A 21488-nucleotide genomic window follows, 5' to 3' on the forward strand; every position below is an offset into this window, starting at 1 on the left:
CATACTTCACATACTAGAGCAAGGATATTAAATGAAATGGATCCAGAAGTTGAGATATTATTATACAATCCAAATGGGCTTATCTCTGGGTACACCCGTAATGAGATAAATACTATATTTAACCACTATATTTAGCATATGCCTAACACACAGAAGGTGTTCAGTAAATAACAATTGGTGTTATCATATTGCCTGGTTTTGCTAACACATCTTTCCTATTATTTTGAAGTTTTTATACTTGATTCTATAAAAGATAAACCACCTTGTTTTTTGTACCTTGTCACTTACAATCAAATTCATGTTTAAATGGTTCTTATTCTGTTTTCCCAATGAATTTTTAATTTTATTTCTATCTTCTTCCACATGTTCCCATCCCCATCATCCCATGAAAAAAAAATCTGTTTGGAAAGATTTGTAATTGGCTTGTGGCTTCAGCAGGAGTCAATATGTCATTAAGCGCTTACATTTCCAAAAGAGGATAAATCAGTAAGAAGTTAAAAGACAATAGTTTGTGAAATGAAAGTTTACTGGTTAAGAAATTTTCTTTGATGGCTTGAGTTTTTCTCTAGAGAAAAAGTAGTCAAAACTCATTATATTTATCACAGATTTATAGTTGTTGCCATATTCAAATTTTCTCTCCAAGTTTTCTTTAACATGATTTTCTCCTCTTTAAGTGACCTTTGTCCCAAAACTCAGAGCCAGCATATAATGAGCATGAGACCCTGTTGTCAGTGGAAACTATGACAAAGCAGCATCAGAGATTTTAATGAGAAGAGAAAATACCAGGAGAAAAAAATAAGGGTAGAGTCCAATGTTCATTTAGATCAAATTAAGTAAAAATATTTACCTTAGGAGCAGTGCAGGATCAAATCTTCATCTCCATGGTACAAGAGCTACCCTTTAAACATGCCTGAGTCAAATCACATGGAAATGAGAACAATAGCTCTTTTTATTCTTCTGCCTCTCCAATCTACCAAACAGAATAATGAATAAGCCACCAAGTGCCACCAACAGTGCATGCTCCGTGATTTTCACATACAGGCACCATTCTTCTTAAAGGGAGCAAATGCAGGCTGTTTCACTGGTAAATCACATATTGATAACTTTGGTTTTGCATGCTGGGTTTTAACATGTGGGTGCTGCCACCAGACACATGCTGTCTGCCATAGAGCAGCCACAGGTGTCACAAGGTGGACTAAAAGCATACGAGCGTCACTAAGAAAACATGCATGTGTCTTTGCTTTTTCACGGAACTCATTGTAAAACTTCACTCTCAGTCTTCCCCTTTGCTCAGTGATGAGCACACAGGCACTAGAATCTTTCTAAAACAATCTTCGGAATATAACTTTCCCCAGGGACAAGGGGCCCCAGATATTAGCCGGAGATTTAAATTAAATATAATTGATGATAGCAGTGAATAGGAAAAAAATCCAGATTGCCTAAAAAGAACAAATAATATTTTTGTTTTCAAAAACCCCAACTTTTTAAAAAGAACCATTCCTTACTATATCTTATTCATAACCTGATCGTATGTATGGAAAACTTTTTTTAAAGTTGATCTTTAGTTTAAAATAAGGGAACAATATATATTCTGTTATGGTGTTGGTTAGGATGATTTATGTTAAAATTATGTTTAAAAATGATGTTTTTAGAGCTGCTAGTAATTTCTAAAAGGTCACAGATATGTATATATATACACACACAAAGATAAAATTTACCTATTTTAGGGAATTAGTTCATCAAAAAGGAAACTGTATACATTCAGTTATTTTTAAGACACAATCACTGTCTCAATTGAATTACCTGGTGATTAACAGAAAAATATTTTAGAGGGCAGATAAGGCAGTCCTGATACTGATTGCACCAAGCTGATTGTTAGAGAGGGAGGAGATAAAAGTGAATATGGAGTTTCAACATTGTGACCCTAACGTTTGATAGTCAGATAAGAATGTCCACTATACAGGAAATGAAATACAACAAAGCATGATTAGATCACAGCGTTCAACGGGATATCTCATTTTTGTTTTTTTAATAATGCAAGAATAAAAGCATTGTTTTCTCTCTCAGATGATATGTACTTCACTATGTGTGAAAATAAAGAACTAAAGCTGAGTCTACTTTTATGTCTCATCTAATTTCTTCCGTGAACACAAATCAAGAGAGACTGAAATAGCTGTAACTTTACTCCTGTAATTTTGAAAACACTTCTAATTTGCAAAATCTTTTTATGTTCATCACCTGGTTTGATTCTCATCACAACCCTGATAGGTAAATTGGCCAAGATTAACATTTCCACTTTATGAAATGAGGAAAACTGCTCGAAGAGGTTAGGTGACTTGTCCAAGATCAACTTATGAATGTTTGAGCCAAGATTCTGTCTTTGTCTTATAAATGTGCGGCATGGACATTTCCTCCCCTAACTTACATTCCCTTTCTCTTCTTCACTTGACTCAGTTTTGGACGTAATCACTGTGCTGATCACCAACTCCTATGTTAGCAAACAATATTTTTATTGCGGCAGATTCAGGAAGCTTTTAGCCAATATAACTGATGTCAGTCTGGTTTAAGATTTACATTAAAGGAATAGAACAAACTTCTCTTTCCCATATGTATTTTTGTCATAGACAGCACATATCCAATGTATATGATAATTCGTGATATGTACGTATGGTCCGGCAAGAAAAGCATCAAATGTTCCGCCATTTGTGCATATAGAAGAGCAATTTGAAATACTTATGATAGTCCTCTGCAAAATGTAGCAAATTTCTTATTTCCTGATGAAGTTTGCTTTAGAGTTACATCTTGATTATGCTACAAGGCTAATGACCACACAGCAGAAAAGAGAGCGGAAAGAAGGATCTCTGAATTTCTCTAGGCTCTAATTATCATGTTGGAAAATCAGGATGTTGCTTTTCCGTTTTGTTTTCTTTGTTTGTTTTAGCTTAACAATGCATTTAAATGAAAATCCATTAAATAAACCAATTTTCATAGCAGAAATAATAGCATTTTTTCAGCAGAGTTCATGATCTCACTCGTCAAGACACACAAGATTTCACTTTTTAAAAACTAACTGTATCAGCCTGCAGAGAGATAGAAATGAACGATGCAAACAAACTTATAGCACATAGTTGTGGGAGAATGGTTAAGGGCAATTTATTCTCACAGTTTCTTGACAAATAAATTCCCATTCTTTATGTAAATACCCAAGAGGCAAGGTTAGTTGATAAGTTACAGAGAGGGAAACATTTCTCCTCCAATCAAAATGGGAAGGCATCTCTGAAGCCCTGAATGATATGGGTTGCATTAGGTAATTGAAGAATTGATAAGCAGAGAGCCCTGGCAGACAAACTGTAAAGGTTTGGTGCACTTTCATTTGTTTGTCATAAAGTCTAAAGCAAAGATATTGTGGAAATGGAAATAATCAAGATAACAATAATGAACATAGCTAATGCGTACAGAGCACCTGGTCTGGGTAAGAAACTGGGCTTTCAGAGGAAGCATCTAAATGAATTATATAATTATTCACTACATGAATTAGGGTACTGAGTCTTAGCAACGTGAGGTGACTTTCGGGATCACAGTGGTAAATGATTTAGCTCAAGCTTGTCCAACCCACAGCTGGCTGGCCACAAGCAGCCCGGGACAACTTTGAAAGTGGACCAAAGGAAATCTGTAAACTTTCTTAAAACATTATGAGATTCTTGTTGCATTTTTTTAAGCTTATCAGCTATTGTTAGTATTAGTGTATTTTATGTGCGGCCCAAGGCAAATCTTCTCCTCATGTAGCCAAGGAAGGCCGAAAGATTGGACACCCTTTGTTTAGCTGTAGTCCCAATCCAGCTCAGGAAAGAACTTTAGAGAAAAAATCAGGCGATCTGGCTCCAGTTCTAGCTCCTTTGCTAATTCTATGGTTTGGATGATGCACATGACTTTCATGCACTTTAGTTTTCTCACTGCTAATATTAAAAGCTAAATAATTCCTAATCTGCAGTAGGCAAACTCCTGAGGTGGGGAAGGAGCAATCAATGTGCTTGGAGTTCATTGCAAGTGATCCACTAACTAAATACATGATGTGTTTTCCTTATATGTGTGTTTCTATTTTAGGAGTGTGTAGGTTTGTTTTGGGGATATTAAAATAAACTTAAAAATTATTTCTGGATTCATAGATTCATTGTCATGATTATGTTCTCAAACTATAAACTAAAAGAGTTTATAATTAAGTTGGGACTCTCAAAAATATTTTTACATGAAAATTGGGCCTGTGTTTCTTCAAAGGTGAGAAATCATAAGTCAAGAAGATATCTCAAAACCCTTCTAGTTATAAATTTCAATTATTATAAGAGACAATTTAAATGACTTATTAATTTTTAAAAGTTGTAGGAACAATGCATTTAGATTACCTTTTTCTCACTCATACAATTACTTATGTCTTGCTTTTTTTTGTTTTTTGGTACAAAATGGTGTCTTCCCTGAATGTTTTGTTGAGATAGTCATTGAAAAGCAGAAGCTGGTACATTTAGCAATGGCTGTTCCTTTGAAGTCTCAGTGATTTTCTTGCATAAATTGTCCATTTTCTATGAAATTGGTGATTAGTTTGGTAAAGTTTAGGAACTCTCAGATTTTTTCTAGGTCAGATGCTTGAAGAAAATAAAAAATCAGCCAAGTCGTGTTTCAGTAGATGAGACTCCTCTCATTCTGTCCACTGAGAATAGTGGGGCTGATTTTTAACTACTTCAAGGGGGTAAGGGCTGCACCTACAGTCCTGATGTCTGTAGAAACAACTGCTACTGGAAGGTTGTCCTTGAAGGTTTCAGATGGCTGTTCCAACCATGTTGGTGGCCTTTCTCGGGAATAAGTTGCACAATTCTCCTTTTGTTCATATGATACAAAATAAGCTATCTCTAATCAGGCATCTAACCCCCACTTACTCATGGTGGGATAGTAAATTGTTACAAACTTTCTGCAGGGCAAATTGGTCATGTGAATGAAAATATATTTTACTCAGCGGTTTTTCTCCTAAGAATTTGTCACACACACCAAAAAAACACATATGTGCAAAGTATTTACAATTAAAGATGTTTACCCTCCTGTTACTTATGAGAAATTGAAAATGACATAAATGGACAAAAGTAGAGGTTTGATTACATAAATGACATTACAGCCATGTAGAAATACTATATAGCTATTACAAATTTTTGTAAAATAAGTTTAATGACAATAAATGATATCAAGTTAATAAAGGCAAGTAGGTTATAGAAATGTATGTAAAGTATGATTTCACTGAAATTTTAAACTTCTTTAAAAATATACTGTTTTTTTTTTTTTGCTTTGATTTTTTAAACAATATAAAGTCTGACATGACATTTGAAAATAGAGCTTAGGGTATATGATAGACTTCTTTTTTTTTTTAAGATGAAGTCTTGCTCTGTTGCCCAGGCTGGAGTGCAATGGTATGATCTTGACTCACTGCAACCTCCACTTCCTGGGTTTAAGCGATTCTCCTGTCTCAGCCTCCTGAGTAACTGGGATTACAGGCACCTGTCACCATGTCCATCTAACTTTTTTGTATTTGTAGTAGAGATGAGGTTTTACCATGTTGCCCAGGCTGGTCTCACCCTCCTGACCTCAGGTGATCCCTCCATCTTGGCCTCCCAAATACTGGGATTATAGATGTTAGCTGCCACACCTGGTTTAGGCTTTTATTCTCTCTCTCTCTCTCTCTCTCTCTCTCTCTCTCTCTCTCTCTCTCTCCTTCTCTCCCTCCCTCCTTCCTTCGCCCTGTCTGTTTGTCTGTCTGTCTGTCTGTCTTTCTTTCTTTCTTTCTTTCTTTCTTTCTTTCTTTCTTTCTTTCCTTCCTTCCTTCCTTCTTTCTTTCTCTTTAACTCTGGGACTTGTAGTTAGATGTCAAAGTCTCTGCCTGGAAACTTTTCTCTCCTGTTATTATGTTACTGGTTAACAGACATCTTCTCTAAGCACCTTTCAGAAACCCCCACTCAGCTTCAATCACTTTATTCTGCTTTATTGTGGTCACAACCATGTGAAGTTACCTTACTCACTTTTTTGTACATTTAATTATTGTTTGTTTCTACTCAAAGGAATGTAATATCCATGAGAATTGAGGCCAGTCCACTTTATCTCCTGCTACGCCCCTGACACTTGGAACCATGACACATAACAGGTGTCAAATGAATGATTTCATAAGTGTTTGCATCATATTTCTGTCTTTTCTGGTGGGCCTTTGGGATTCTTTGATTCTAACTTAGAGAGAAATCATGACATCTTGATATCCATTAGAAATAAGTCTATCTACCAGTAACTGTGAAACACTTCCAGTCATCTCTGCTATCTCTGTTACTCATTTGACAATCATTAATTGAGTCTCTACCATGTGCTTATGATTATGCTAGGAGCAGACAGTGATATCAAATAAGAATCAGATTTGTTTTTGGCTCTCAGGAGGCCCATGGTTAATGGGACATACAGACATAGCGCATGTGGTGGGATGGATCACAAACATATGGTGAGACAAGAAGAAAGAAAGGGGTCAGCGGGATGCTATGAGAACAAAGTAGGGGAAGTGATGAAACACCTTGTCAATACGGAAGCTTTCATGGAGGTGAGCTTGAAGGATACTTCAGGCAGAGAGAAGGGAATGTGTTTTGTCATTGTGCCGTGTTCCCAGAAGAGTGAGCAGCTCAGTGTGACTAGATGTAGGTGAAGAAATGAGGCTGGCCATTCAGGCAAAAGACTGATTGAGACTGTCCTTGTGCCATGCTAAGTAGTGTAGCCTTTTTCCAGTAGGCAATAGGGAATGACAAAGAGCTCTAAGCTTCAAGTTTCACAATGGATAAAGCTCATTTAAAATTAACAGGGGTTTCAAGTACTTGTGAAAGAATAGTCTGCATTTAGTCGGCATTATGCTTGATTCTTTCTTTTTTCTTACCCCTGTACCCCACATATAATGACTAAGCCCTATAACTTGTTCTCCAGCATATATCTCTAATAGTCTATCTATTTCCTTTCATCTTAATTCCCTCACCCTCTATTGAGGCAATAACACCTCCTCCTTGGACTGTTGCAGTAGTCTCTTAGTTGGTCTCTCATTTAAATCTTGTTTCTCTTCAATCTATTGTCCACATGACAGCCAGGGTCATCTTCTAAAAGCATGAACAAAAGCATGCCACTCCCTGCTTAAAACACCACCCACTACCCTTTGTATAAAATTTAAACTCCCTCTAATGGGGAGGGATCTGGCCTCTGCTGATCCTTCCGGTCTACTTTGAATCTCTCTCTCCTTTACCTGTTAGTGAATAGCCAGGATTGGCCTCCTTTCCATGCCTCAAACACACCAAACTTGTCCTGGCCATAAAGTCTTTACAAGGTGTTTCATCTGCCTGAAATGCTTTTTCACCTATTTCACCTAGTTGGCTCGCTGACATTTTCAGTTATCAGCTGAAACTTTATCACATTCCCTAATTACTCCATCAAAGCAGGTTCCCCCCTCCTGTGGTAGCCAGCCCCCAAGATGGTCCTCAGTGATCCCCACCTCCTGATATTCATGCCATTATTTCGTCCATGTATCAGTGTCTGAGGGTTCCATAACAAGTTCCCAAACTGAATGGCTCAAAACAGCAGAAATTTGTTTTGTCACAGTTTTGGAAGGTAGAAGTACAAAGTAAAAGTTTTGGCAAGACTATACTTCCTCCAGTGGCTCTAGAGAAGAGTCCCTCCTTGTTGCTTCTCGCTAATGGTCACCTACAATCCTTGGCACTCTTTGTCTGGTAGATGCATGACCGTAGTATCTGCCTCTATCTTCGCATGGTTCTCTTCCCTGTGTGTCTGTCTCCAAATCTCTCTCTTCTTATAAGGACACCAGTCATTGGACTTAAGGCCCGTCATATCCAGTATAACCTCATCTTAACCTGATTACATCTGCAAATACTTTGCTTCCAAATAAGATCACATTTACAGGTACTTGGCATTAGGACTTCAACATATCTTTTTGTCAGGAACAACTTTAGTGGACAACTGTCCTTCCCACACTCAATACGACTAACCTGTGCAATTAATCTGATATGGAAAAACAACAGTATGTGACTTTTGAGGCTAAGTCTAAAAGACGTTGCAGGTTTCCTGCTTGCTCTCACTTGGCTCACTCACTCTGGGGGAAATGAATCCATGTTGAGAAGACACTCAAGCAGCCCTATGGAGAGTCCTTGTGAGGAGAGACCTCCTGCCAACAGCTGGCACAAACTTGCTAGCCACATAAGTGAGCTATCCAAGCTCATCCTCCAATCTTATTTAAGCCTTCAGTTGATGGTAGCTCAAACCAGCATCTTCACTGAAACTTCATGAGACATTTTGAGCCAGAATCATCAACTGCAGCAAGTTCTGAATTCCTGGCCCATAGGAACTTTGATATAATAAATGTTTATTCTTTTAAGCCACTAAGTTTGGGATAATTTCTTACACAGCAATGGAAAATTAATACACCTCTTATTTTCTGTTTTATGCTCATTATAAAACATGTATTTAATAAATATTAGCTATTATCATTGTTATTTAGAAAAGGAAGTAAATAAAATCATCTTAGGTATTGTATCATTTAAATCTATTTATGATTCATCCATCCTCAGTTATAACTGCAAAATACAATAATGTCCAAAGGCCCCTAGAAAGAAAGAACTTTCTTGTAGATTAGTAAAAGAAGATCTTCCACTTATTTCAAAGAAACAAACCACAGATATGCACAAAAACATGAATGAATTTCAAAAACGCTCAGCAAAACAAGCCAGACACAAAAGAGCACGTGCTACATGAGTCTATTTATATAAAACTCTAGAAAGTGACATATCTAATCTATAGTGACAGAAAGCAGATCAGTGCTTACTTGGACCTGGGGGTGAAGGGGTAAATTGGCTGCAAGGAGGCACAAGAGAACCTTTCAAAGTGACACAGATGTTCCATACATTGATCAGTGTGGTCATATGGGTATACACATTTTCCAAACTGTGTATATTTTATCAAACTGTGTCCTTAAAATGCATGCATTTATAATATGTAAATTATATCTCAATTCAGTTGAGAAAATGTACAATTTCTTTATCATTCATTAAGCCAAGTGCTTTATATAATTATCTCTAGTAAAAAAAGCAATAGCCTCATTTTTGGAAAATGCAACTGAGCCTTAGATTAAATGACTTCTTCAAAGCCACACAGTCTTAGGTCCAAATATTTTGCTTGTTTCAAAATGTTTTGTTAAAGTTAAAAATATATATATATATGTATATATGTTATCTAATTCAGGGATGGAAAACCCTAATATTTTCAGGAACTTATTAATAAAAGTATATAGGAGGGGGCCAGGGATAAGACAATAGTGGAAAGTTGGGAATTTTTTTTTTTGTTGGAAGTCAAGGGACTAGCCAAATAAATCATGCCCCAGGGTCACAGTCAACCTTTGCACATTCTGCAGGTGAGGAACCTAAAACTAAAGAGATTAATTAACTTGCCTATGGTCACCCAGCTACCAAGTAGCAGATCTCTTAGGAAGAGAAGCAAGTTGATGTAGGTGAAATAGGAAAAAAGATGAAAAGTAGAAAGTCAAATACTTAAAACCCCAATATATAAAAGATGATTACACTTACGTATTTATTTAATTAAAAAATTTGGTAGAATACATAGTGTAGCTCATTTGAGTTTTCATGACTGACCCATTTGCCAGTTCATTTTTCCATTCTCGGAGTATCTATTGAGCCATCACTGCATGCAGAATACTAGGCTTGGAGATCTACCATCCTGTGTGCTAAGTGTACCATCCTCTTCGAGTCCCCCACATCAGCTTCAATGAGCGCCCCCAAGTCAAGCAGCCCATTTTATGACTTTTTGTCCTGACTGTACATGTAGAACCTTGTTCCACTTTCCTTATCTCTGATTATCTGTAATACACATTTTAGATTTTATTTTAGCCCTATATAATGCTGTCTAGTCCACTAATTGTTTTAAATGTGTATGTCTTATCTTCCAATCTGATTTGTAAAGAACTTATCCATGTAACCAAAAACCACCTGTACCCCAAAAACTATTGAAATAGAAATTAACAAAATAAGAGATTTCTGAGCATTTTAAATGCCTTAATAGTCTCATAGTGCATGCACAAAGTTAGGCACTTAGAAAACTTTCCATCAATTCTTATCAATTGATATCCTGGTGTAAGAGGATGTCTTAGGTTGTATTCTCCAGAAGCCCAACCTGAGATAAGGATTTGAGTGCAAGTAGTTGCTATCGCTGGAAGTGCTGATGGGGACATGGGGAAGTGAGACAAGAAAGGAAACAAAGTGAGGACAAGGAATGTTTATTACTGTGTGGGTAATTGGAGTTCACTTCTTCCACTGGGGACTTCTAGAAAAACTCTGCAGAATACACCTTTGAGTTGTCTGGCCTGAGGGGTATTTATCTACCAATTTCCATTCATCATTGGTTGAGAGCTGTTCTTTGGGCATTAATTTCCCAGAGTCTCCTGTGCAAGTGGAGCCTGCTCTAGTGGTCAGGGAAAGTGCCTTCAGTAAATACCGGGTGCCTCAGTAAGACTTCTCTGGTGTGCACAGGAGCGAGGAGTTCTAACATGACATGTCAGGGCACTAACAGCTTCTGCTACACAGCACATTTCAATCAAAGGAGAGATTTTTCATGGAAACATTTATTTAGTGCCAACATTGTGATATACTCTGGAATACAAATATAAATAAAACATGTTCCTTGCCTGCTAGAAACTTAGATCTGCTACTTCTCATTGAAGAATAAAAACAAAAGAAGAGAAAGAAGGAAGAGAAAATAGCTCAGCCTCCATTCCCATTCAATCTATACTCTTTTATGAAAATTTGATGCTGTTCTGCCCACCAATTCATTATAGCCATTATAACTAAATAGCCATCACGTTTAATGGCTGGCAGTCACTCTGAGAGTGGCATGGAGTCAGACCAGAGTTTAGAAGACTGAGGAGGTATATTTGTTCCCCTCTGGTCTCTAGTGTGTCCCAGGCCTGCTTCATTGAAATTTCTGCATCAATATTTTATTAACTCATACCGAGCATGCAACTTGACTTTCTGTGCAAATTAAACTAATATTTGAAGTGAAGAAAAACAATCATGGGAGGGGTAGTCACTTACCACAAGGACTCTGCAAAAGAGTTACACGGGAAAGGCAGCTGTAGTTTTGTGCTTTTGCCATAAAATGGAGCAGACAGTCTGTTCCGTAAAGTACTATAATTATAAAGCAATTTGCCACCTCTAATGGGAGGACTTTCTTTCATAAAATATTAACTAAATATAATATCAGTGCAATAGGTTAGAAACAGTCTTAGTTTCTCCATAAAAAGTCAATTTGTAACCACTGTGAATGTCTTCTTCGAGATGATGGTAACCAGAAACATCCTCTGTGCCCGTCGTCACTTGGCCTTGAATTAAGCACAACACATTTCTCCTGTCCTCCCTCGAGGCTGTTTTTGAGGCTGTTTTTCCCTGTACACATGTTAATTTGCAATGCTGTTCTGTCTTTTCGCTGAACACTTCTCAGCGAAAAGCACCACTATTGCCCGGGCAGTTTTGTTGTGTTGGTGGTGGCCTCCAAAGCCTAAACTGTCAACAAATGAAAAAACTCAAAGCTAAGTTGAAGACATAGTTTGCAAAACTCAAATCTCATTGTACTGTTGAATTACTTGTGCCTTTTGAAATCATGGAAAGAGAGAGTTCTTTTTGTGAGATTGAGGTTCTCCAGGCAGGATTGTTGTCCAGACTGCGTATGCAGGCAGAGATGCCTGGAGTTACCAACTCAGATGTTGCAGGCAAAGGCAAAGGCTCTGGTTGCAAAGGAAAAAACAAACAAACAAAAACAGCTTTTCTTTTTTCTTTTCTACTTATTTATTTCCTTATATTCAAGAACTGTTTCTCCAATGCAGCTTAGTTATTATCCTTTTCCATCCGGAGGTAGCAAACACTATTAGCCAATTTGTTTTTCTAGGGAAAAGAGGCAATCCAAAGTGAAAAGTGAAGATGTTTATCTCCCAGTATTATATCAAGCTACTGCGTTATTTTTCACTGACTTCTTAAATTAGAGAGAGAGAGAAAACAAACAAACAAACAAAAAACAAAAATCAAATCCCCAAACACTATTGTTTTTAAAACCGTCTTCATTAGACGTAATGTATAGAAAATCCATACTTGCTTATTTGGAAATCGCCTAAGGGCTGCATCTACTTCCATACATTCCTTTGTTGATCTACAGTCTTAAATGGATCATCAAACTCTATTGATTGTAATCAGCAGGATCCTTTTAGTTTTCTCATTTTTAGGAGTCTTGAAATTTAGCCAGAAAGTTTTCAAAGAAGACATCTGTTATAGTAAGACCCAGGAACAGAAGCATCTTTTAGGTAAATTCTGAATGAAAGCTGGAAGTAGAACTCTGGCCCTATGTTGCCTTCAAGGGATGTGAATATTTTGCTATAGTTTGGCAGACAGATGTTATATGTTCTGAATGAATGAATGAATGAGTTCATGAATTTAATCAAATATTCATATTTAAATCTTGGAATTTTTAAAGCATGTTGCAAACTGGTGTTACAACATAATTTAACACAATATATTTTATATATTTGATCATTATATTGAACATATTTTTCTTTACTATATATGCCACATGTGTTTATTTGTGTCTATGTGTGTGTGTATGTGTATATATACATATATATGTGTGTATATATATATATATACACACATACAGTGAAAAAATAATCTAGAGGGATATACACAAATACACAACATGATAAAAGTGATTTTCTCTGGGAGATGGGATTCAGTGGCTGGTTTCCCTTTAGTTGCGAAAATGGAAAAAAAATTAGTTGTGAACTAATGTAGATAGCCAGGAATATAATGTAGACCATCGTAAGAAACACTCACAGAACCGTCTCTCAGCGTATCAAATCTTAACATTATGCCATATTTTGCATCATATCATTTTTAAAAAAGAAATAAACATTTCAGATATAATACAGAAGATTTTCATTTTTTCCATATCATGTGTTTCTATAATATTTGAATTTTAAGTAATAAACATATTTGTGATCAACAAAAAATCAGTAACAACTTTGAAATATGTGTCAGTCAAGTCAAACTGAAGAGAAGAGGGTTCTTTCTCTTTCCGAAAAGTTTTTCTAAATCTGTTAACAAGAAACAAGTGATCTTGTTTCCATCTGTCTGTCAGCTCACAGCTGTCTGGCAATTGCAAGTGGCAGGTTGGGACTGAAGAAACACAATGTCATCTTAGGTGCTGGTGGGTTGGCAAGCCACATGTTCTGATTTATCCCTGTCAGCCACAGGCCCTATTAACTATTTTTAATGAATCACCACTGCTTTTACTTTTGCCATCAGCCATGACCTTCACCATTTAGAAACACATGGTCTCTCATAAACGATAGCCCACGACATATAAACTTGAGAAGGATTCTATCACAGCTCAAACTACAATATCTATCACTAAAACAAACGGCTCATTCTAGTTGAAGAGACACTCATATATATCACGGAACCAACCTTCCATATTTTGAAATTTACTGCCCCATGTTGGCTGATTTTTTTTAAGGAGGCCAGGCAACCTTGCTCGCTTAATACTTTTGATAAACTTCTGCTGACAAGGAGTGTGATTAATGATGGTTAAAAGAATTGAATCAAGAGTAGGAAAGACAGAGCCAAAAAAGCAGACTGCTGGGCTGATGGAAACTAACGTCTCTACAGAAATATATGATGGACCCTCCTTTTTTACCATGCCAAGTAATTACTTGCACAGGCCTGTTGTAATAATTCCTATTACAGCCAAAACGGAAAAGTCAGTAACTCACCGCCCTGGGACAAGGTGAAGGCAAGGCCAGAGTAGCATGGATCAATATTTCATTTACTCACTGAGGTTAGCTTCTATCCCTGTATCAAATTCTTTTACAGAAAGCCATGAAAGAAATAAGGTTTGCTGCAAAACACCAATACAGAGGCCTTGTTTCCTTGGGGTGCTTATGAAGGAAGCAGAGCAACAAACCCTTTCAGGAAAACAATATGCACTCAAGGTCACTCATTACTTGCTACTGTTGGAAAATAAAGTGCCATTAGCCTGATATGAGTAATGTACATCAATCAACTGCAGACTAGAAAAAGTATGTTTTCAACTTGGTGGTGCTGCTAATAATGAATGATCCATTTGAACACTGTCTACACAATTTGACAATTGTGAAAAAATTTTCTCTTGATAGTACATCATTTGTTTAAAAAAAATCCCATTAACATTTATCCCTGATTACCTCCTGCCTTAAAAAAGAAAAAAAAAGATGTGGGAGTAGGGGAAGCCATAACAAACAATTCCTCTGCCACCAAGAAGTCTTGTACTTTTCTTGCACTGAAATTATAGTTCAACTACAAAATACTCTATAAAACAAAAAAATGAAATATATCTTATTGTTTCTCAACAGGTTTTCTTTTAGAGTTTACAATGTATGTATCCCATTCTACTCTAAGTATCCTATGTTGCTTTCTTGGGAAAGGATTCAGTGCTAACCAATTTTAGATCATATATGGATATAGTGAAGTAGGTTATCCTTGATACTGCATTCTTCCAATTTCACCCTAAAATCAAATTTAAATAGCCCCAACATCTATGAATCTTATGCTGAATGCAAAATCTACATGCTTTTTTTCTCACTACATTCATTGTTTAGTGTTTTGGGTTAGAATCGACCACAGTGTTGCACTGAGCTCGCTCTTAAGATTTTATAGGAATCTCTATTTACAAAAAATATTTTCACTATGCCACACATTTCCATGCAGAATGGTCTTAGGAAAATCTTCTTGTATTTGTTTTTTTCCTCCCACATCTATATAATTTCCAAGTTGCTTTTCTTATGATTCCAGGAAGGAAGAAAACAGACTGATTTACTTGCTTAAAAACATAGTCTACTGGCAATAAGAACTGGTAACCTTGAACATTTCCTATGGATTGTGTTTTCAAAGCCATTCGCTACCAGATCTCCCTATTTTCATGCCATGGAATGAAGTTTAGTTCAAGGGTAGGGAAGTCCTTGACTGTTATATGGGCCTTAGATCCATTCTCATCTCCAGAAAGCAAAGGTCAGCTCGGCTCAGCATTGATTCAGGCCAGCAGGACTTGCAGCATAGCCAGTTGACATCTTGGAAGTATTTTCAAGCATTTGGGGTCTGTAGATATTCCTAAGAATTTTCACCCCCTCCTCCACTCCACCCCTTAAACTTGGACCCCAGGAGTATTTCAAGGGAAATTCAGTCCATATGTGCCTGATTCGTGTTCACTTAACTCATTGACATGTTGTTTTCCAAGAGCTGATTGATGTACAAGGAGTCTTCTGACCTTTTTTCCTGAACCTTGCAGAACTGCCATTCTTTGAGCTGGAAAATTGCCTTTCACTTGGGGTAAGTAGTACTTTTGAGAGTTGAAAGTTTTAAGCTCAGCTTGAAACATAGTTCCCAAATCTGCGTGGGATCCTGGGTTTGACAAATGTGGCCTCAATACCTTTGTATGAAGCCCTTTCTTGCCTCATATTTTTTTTTCATGTGTGACACCCGTAGCTAGAGAAAAAAATACAAAGATTGTGATAACTTTCAGAGCATACAAGCAGGTATCTTTGGAAATTGTAGCATCACTCTAATGGTTTAAGATGTCCAGTCCATCTGTTCTCTTGAATCATCCTTCACCTGCCTTGATTTCTTTCATGTGGTCTCAACCCAAAGAACTTCCTATGCCAAGTTTTAAATGTGTAATAAAGGCAGCAGCTGACTTTAAACCCTGCTTTGATTCTGTTGGGCAACATCTCAGCTTGGGTTAGGTTCCCTGGCAAAGTATTTCAGTAGACTTTCATAATGCTGCCCCTTGGAACTTATCCTAAATTATGCCCCTAAATCACGAAAGTTATGAAGACAAGCTACTCCCTTTATCACTTCTGCTAAGTTAAGAGGGAGCTGTGACAGGGACTGTGCCTCTGCCCATGGACAACTGTTCATTGATCTAGAATAGCTAGAATAACACATGAACGAATGGTCTCTTAGCTCTTCTAAAACTCTGGATAGAGAGGACTAATTAGGGCATACAACAGAAATCTACAAACCCAAATGCCTACAGGAGCCAAACAAGAAATGCAAATCAGTAAGGCAGACTGAGTGAGGACTGTTTTAAATAGGGAACCCACAGCTAAAGGAACAGCCAACGTTCAGACACAGCCACTGTAAATGGTTTCTGGCTTGGTGTTGCTAGGTCTCTTCGTTTTTCAAGAGAAGCTAGAAATCCCCTAATCGCAAATATTTGTGTCTAATTCACGTATGAAAAGTCCTGTTTATCAGCCAAATTTATCCTACCAACTACAAATATATGCTATCCAAAGTCCCAAAGGGAAAGAGGAATAAGAGCTAATATTTACTGGGCAATTGGGGCAATTGTCATATGCTAGAAACTATGCTAAGTGCTTTATAGACATTATTTCATGTGCTTCTCACCATTTTCCTGCCACATTGGTATTATTACTTTTCTCAGTTATAGCAAGAGAAAACTAAGATTTGGTGTCTTTGTTAAAAAATACAGATTCTTAGGCCCTTCTCCCAGACCTACTAAATTAGAAACCTTAGGCATGAAACCCCCAGGTGACTGGAATGTTCACCAAAACCAGAGAACCACTCCATCATGCTATGTTAAAAAAAAAAAAAAAAAAAGTATGCACTGAGCTTTAGAAAGGATCATGTGCAACTCTTCAGTTTATAAATGAAGCTCTCTCTCTCTCTCTCTCTTTTTTTTGCCAATGTCTCACCCTGTTACCCATCTAGCTCCATCTCACCTCACTGCAACCTCTGCCTCCCAGGCTCAAGTGATCCTCCCACCACAGCCTCCCCAGTAGCTGGGACTACAGGCACATGCCACCATGCCTTGCTTATTTTTTTGTTTGTTGTAGAGACAGGATCTCAATATGCTGCCCAGGCTAGTCTCAAACTCCTAGGCCCAATGAAAGTGATCCTCCCACCTTGTCCTCCCAAAGTGCTGGGATTACAGATGTGAGCCACCTGGCCTGGCCAAGAGAGAAACTGATTTGCTCATGCTTAGACAATTGAGTCAGGACTAACTTGTGATAACTTTCAGAGCAACTCTTCAAATACAAGAAGCCAAGTTTCTGGGAAATAATAGCAATACTTGTATCCCAGCTATCCATTTACTGGGACCTATCCTGTACAGGCAATAGACACTAATGATAGCATCCTCACTTCAGCCTCATAGGAACTCTAAAGCAAACATTATTGTCTTCACGTTACAGATGAGGAAACAAGCTCAGAGGAATAAAGTGGCTGTCAAGGTCATGCAAATGAAAATAAAGAGTTAAGTCTGTTTTTAAATTCAAGTGTGTCTGCTTCTGAATCCAGAGCTCTTTTCATTATGCAACAAGGACAAATGCTGCTGGGTCACACTGAATGCTGATAGAACTGTAGCTACTAAGTAGAAGATATGGAAAGCACATTCAAGGAATCTCAAGATGATGATGATGGCGATGATAGTGGTGATAATTCAGAGAGGAAGAGGAGGAGGAGTTATTGTCAGGAGTCTTCAAATTGTTGATAGGGAAATCAATTGGTGAAATCACTAAGGAGGTGAATGACCTAGCTGCAGAGGTCACTCCTCCCGCTTTGGAGATTGGTTCCATCTTCCAAGTGAAGGAGATTTTGAAAGGTAATCGTTATGCTCCTTTCCAGTTTGAAAAATCCGTAATTCTAAGTGGAGGAGCAAGTTGAATCATATATATTTATGCAAACCTAAAAGGAGACATGAATGCTTTGACCTGCCAAGGCAGTCAGGCAGGCTGCCCATGCCACAGAACCAGCCCCAGGGGGCGTCTGGCAATGCCACCGTAAGAAGACTTGCTCTAGCCTTAGAATTCTGCACCAAACATCTGGAAAGAAAACTACAGCTGAGGTCAGCTTATCAGGTCCCCTATCAAGGAGGCAATCTCGTCTGGCCCCTGAATGTGTCTTTTGACCCTCTAGCCTGGGGGTTGGCTTCTATTGCTTTCTCTGGCCTTCTCTTCCTCCCAATCTTTATGCCACCATTCTCTCTTCAAATACAGGAATCCAGCTCCTTCTGTGATGGAGTAAACATTCCATTTGAGGTCAAGGTACTCGGACCTCTGCTGTACTTAGTTCAAGCTCCAGCCAAAGGCCAGAATCAATACCACAAATCACTGTCAAAATGACAACAAGAAGGCTCTTGTCCATTTGCTCCCCTTGTGGAAATGCTATTTCTAATGCCTAGCAATTTCATTAAGTCAGTTTCATTAGCCTTTGCTTCCTTAAGAGGTCTGCACTAAAAGCTGTCTTTGGCACCAGACGGAACAGGTCCCTGTAACTGTTACCTGAGTAATACATAGCTCCTCGGGGGTGTCTACGTGTTTACAAGTGACTGTGCCTCAGGACAAACAGCCCCGTCAATATTCAAAAGCATTCTGCACAGAAAAGAGATCAAAGGCATCATAGAGGAAATACCTATCTCTGCCAAATGTATCAAGCTATATGAATCTGTTCTTACACAATGTCAAAGCAGTTCAATATAAATGTAACTTGTCATAAAGTTATCTTTTGTGGAAAAGAAATGTTGCCATTCAAAAACACATAAAGCCCCAGCTTGCCTCAAATGGTGCATACATATTACATCTTCAGAATCCCACAACTAAATCAAATCAATGTGAGGCAAAAAGACTGAGTCTGAAAATTAATTTCTGTGCCTACTGAATACCTGAATAAAGAGAAAGGGCTTTAATCTCTGCAAGCTTCTGAGTTTAAAGAGTTAAAGAGGTTTATTCGTCCCTCCCATTTTCTCAAAAGGCTATCTTTTGTTTTGGTTTTTAATAGTTCTGCTGCAAAGTGTGCACACAATACATAGAGTTCAAGTCCAGGATTTAAAATAGATGAAGAATTTTATTACATTGTTTCGACATTTTAGCTATTATAACTTGTACAAAAATATTCATTAAAAGATGGTTGATAATATTGAAAAACTGGAAACAACCTATGTGTCTGTCTAGCAATAGAGGAACAACTAGATGAGCTATGGTGTAGCTATGTGGTTTATGTAAACAGGGCAGAGAGCTGCCAAAAACGGGTGTACAGGCTGTTTACTACACAACTCCATAGGGTACCATGTGTGAATGATGGCCCCGCTGTGACCACTACTGCAACATTCTAAAGAATGAACTAGATTTAAATGTACCAATATTAATATGTTTCCAAGAAATGTTGTGGAGGGAAAGAAAGTTTTAAAATAATATATCTTTATGCTATTATTTTAATTAACATACACCTGAAAAACAATAATTCATGTGTGTGCACATACATATATAGGTATATGTGTATGTGTGCACATACATATATAGGTATATGTGTATGTGTGCACATACATATATAGGTATATGTGTATGTGTATATATACATATAAATATATATGTACACAGATTTGTGTGTGTGTGTGTCTGTGTGTGTGTATACACAAAATAACCTGATAACAAGAATTACTTGTGGGGAAGAGGGAAGGGATTGAGATTGGGAGTAACAACCAAATAACTCTCCACATACATGTAATTTCTTACAGAGTAAAATGAATGGAAATTTAAAAGAAAATTTTAAAGAATTTAAGTAAAAATTGTGGAGCAGCTTAAATTCACATTTGTGATTATTTTCTGAACAGAACTGGTCAGCATAGGACTATGGGACTCATATTATATTATTGTATCATTATGTACCTGTCTCCTGCACTAGGATAAGAGCTCCCGGAAGGCAGAAACTGTCTCTATAGAATTCTTTCACCTCTAACAACTAGCACAATGAATGCCACAAAAAATTGTGAATTAATGATCTCATTAATTCATCAGTTCATTTGCTCCACCAATAGTCAATGAGCACCTTCTCTGTACCCTTACAATGAGTTAGGGAACACAACCCAAAGAGCTTACATTCTGTGAATGAAAGAATGAATGAATATAAGTGGAGACAAATCATCTAGAGATCATAAAATCTATTTCAAAAACTCTCCCAAATGTATAATTAATCTTACTTAAAGAATTTCATGCCTTAGAAATTTCACTCTTTTGCTAATTATTTCCATACTTAGTATAATCTTTTGCAATTTACCGTTCATTTTCTTTTCTGTTTTCTTTTCCTTTTTTTTAAAGTATGCGCTTTTGCTACATTTATATTTTAAACTCACTAACAATCTAATAGATTCTCTCCTGGATTTCATCCTTTAACTATAAATCAATTGTTTAAAACCCCTGTCCTTTAATGACACTTTGCATTGCTGCAAAATTCTATTTCATCACAGTAATTATTTCTCACAACAACATTGCTCTTTATATTTCACCAAATGCTTTTATATATTATTTTTATGTGATCCTAAATATAATTTCCATTTGTTTCTAATAGAAAATTGGTGAAGTGGGCAGTATTTATTTAGTAGACCCATGAGCCAAGGCTCAGTGGAGTTAAGCAAGTTTCCCAAGGTTAAAGAGCTAGGAACTGGTAGCATCAGAACTAGAACCCAGATCTTTTGTGTTATAAGACAAGACTCACTCATTGCATCGTGTCTATATACTTAGTTCAAGAGTTCTGGGGAAAAGAAGACTTTATTATTTTAAGAAACCATGTTTATTTGAAAGATGAGACAAATACAACTAAAGGGAGAGCATATAGAGCTGTAAATGTGCATGCTTTCTCCAAGCCAAGGTGTGTTAAACATCTAAATTGGAGTTATGCAAGCTCGGTTAATATCTATAGCTTCTTTATGCTTACCATTGAGATTTCAATTCATGAAGGCAGTAACGACAACAGCAAAGACAGTTTCTTAAGGCTTTTCCTGCACTTCAGTGCCCTCTATTTGATCATCTGCCAAGGTTTGTGAATAGTGCCAAATCAAACAGCACAGCATCTCTATGAGGCTCCTCCTGGGAGTTAAGGAATTCTGCAGTTGGAGCACGGGGTAAGATATAAAAGGCACAATTATGTTTTTCTTTGAAGAGTTTAGAGGCAGACAACGTTAATCTATTCTTTTGGAATTTCTGGTGCTAAACTCCCTTCATTAAACAGCCTCTTCACTTCCCTTTGCTTTTCTGGCCAGGTTATCCTGCATTAATATAAACATCCTAAAATAAGGAGGAATACAGTGATCTGATTCTTTTGAGCCTTCTCAATAAGAAGACCATACATAAGCATCAAAGGAATAAGAACTTGATTTCCATTTGCGTTCTAAATTACCTAAGAAAAAATGTGAAAAGTTTTCTCATACTCATTTTGTGCATTGATTTCTAGTGATCTCCTTACTCTTTCTTATGTTTGTCTGAATTCAATAACAGGCAGATTGTATTAGTGGGTTAAGTGTGATGTTATTCTTTTTTATTT

General features: G+C 37.2%; 2 long non-coding RNA genes across 2 annotated transcripts in view; one reads left to right on the forward strand and one right to left on the reverse strand.

Moving 5' to 3' along the window:
• The window catches only part of LOC105717232 (uncharacterized), a 45700-nt gene extending 44778 nt beyond the window's left edge, over positions 1 to 922 (reverse strand). Inside the window, exon 1 of the long non-coding RNA XR_010338404.1 lies at positions 848 to 922. This is a non-coding gene — a long non-coding RNA (uncharacterized LOC105717232). The remainder of the gene's footprint in view (positions 1 to 847) is intronic.
• The window catches only part of LOC135270198 (uncharacterized), a 45981-nt gene that overhangs the window by 3781 nt on the left and 20712 nt on the right, over positions 1 to 21488 (forward strand). The window lies entirely within an intron of this gene.

The sequence above is a fragment of the Aotus nancymaae genome, unplaced genomic scaffold, assembly GCF_030222135.1.
Source record: "Aotus nancymaae isolate 86718 unplaced genomic scaffold, 86718_ANA_hifiasm-v0.15.2.pri h1tg000059l, whole genome shotgun sequence".
NCBI classification, from domain to species: Eukaryota; Metazoa; Chordata; class Mammalia; order Primates; family Aotidae; genus Aotus; species Aotus nancymaae.